A 1,673-nucleotide genomic window follows, 5' to 3' on the forward strand; every position below is an offset into this window, starting at 1 on the left:
ACAGTGAGAGAAAAATGTAAAACAAAACTCAAAATAATAAAAAATAGACCAGATGTACAGGCCTGATAGAGACTGGTGGAGCACCCTGAGACCACGGTCTTTAGCTTCAGGCCTAGAACTAAACTCAACCCTGTGGCTCAACTTTCAGCCAAACAATAGACAGGCCTGTAAAGAGAATATTAACATCAGGGAGAATCGACCATAGACATCAAAAGAGCAGCATCTGCCCAGGGATAAAACTCAGAAGGCAGGAAAGGATACGAAAGAAGGATGAATAGAAACAGTAAACACAGGGAGGAAGTGGGGAGAGTGTTTTTATGTTGTCGGGATTGCAATGAATATCACAAAACAAAATGTATATGAATTGTTTAATTGAAAACTAATTTGCTCTGTAAATTTTCACCCAAACCACAATAAAAAGTTAAAAGAAAAAAAAATGTACATCAGCAAATTATATAACATAGATGAAATTGAAAAAGTTTTAGAAACACAAATTACCTAAACTGACTCAAAAAGGAATAGAAAATCTCAATAGACCTATGACAAGTAAAGAGATTGAATTAGTAATCAAAAATCCCCAACAGTGAAAAGTCCAGACAAGATAGCTTTACTGAGAAATTCTAGCAAATATTTAAAGAACAATTAACACCAATCCTTCTAAAACTCTTCCAAAAAACAGAAGAGGAGAGAACTTGTCTTAACTCATGCTTTGAGGCCAGTATTACCTTGAAATCAAAGCCAAATAAAGACACAGACCAATATCCCTTATGAATGCCGTGAATATAGATGCAAAAATCTTCAACAAAATATTAGCAAATTAATCCAACACAATAGCAAAGGGATAATACACTAAGACCAAGTGGGATTTATCTCAGAAATGCAAAAATAGTTCAACATAAGAACATCAATCAGGGCTTTCAATCAGTTCTTCCCAGTACAATCATGGCTGACAAAGCAAAATTGGAACAGACCCAAGTTTGTTAAATATTAGTGTACCAAAATGATAACCAGAATGGGGAAAATTATAGATGAGTGCCCTGCTGGAAATTTGATCTCCCTCCTAGAAAATAAAAGCAGCGGATTGAGCTATTGACCAACATATTTGGAAACAACAGTGTGACTCAAAGATGGCAGCTGACCACATCGTTGTGAATGTGTACTGCTCTTCACAGTCCTAGCTGTCATCCAATAGCCCACATTAGGCTCCTGAGAGGGCTCCCTAAGCCTCTTCCCAATCTCCCACTCCAGGGCTTCAACCTGTAATTTTTCCCATTCTGATTATTGTCTGGTATACCTATATTTTGCAAATTCGAGTCTGTTCTGATTTATTTGTGGTAGCCATGGATGAACTGATTTGAACCAGTTCAAAGGCCTGAATACACCACATTAATAGAATGAAAGAAAAAAAATAAACATGATCATCTCAATTGATTTATAAAAGACATTTGACAGATTCTAACACCTTTTCTTGATAAAACCACGCAAACTAGGAATAGAAGAGAACTTCAACATGATAAAGGTTATTTACGAAAAATACACAGCTAATTTTATACTCAGTGGTGAAAGACTGAAATATCCCTCCCTAATATCAGGGAGCTCTAGTGGCATAGTGCCTAAGGCATTTGACTACTAACCAAACACCTGGCGGTTCAAACCCACCAGCCACTCCCCGT

The sequence above is a fragment of the Orycteropus afer genome, unplaced genomic scaffold (assembly GCF_000298275.1).
Source record: "Orycteropus afer afer isolate SDZICR_OR568_19922 unplaced genomic scaffold, OryAfe1.0 scaffold00252, whole genome shotgun sequence".
NCBI lineage: Eukaryota > Metazoa > Chordata > Mammalia > Tubulidentata > Orycteropodidae > Orycteropus > Orycteropus afer.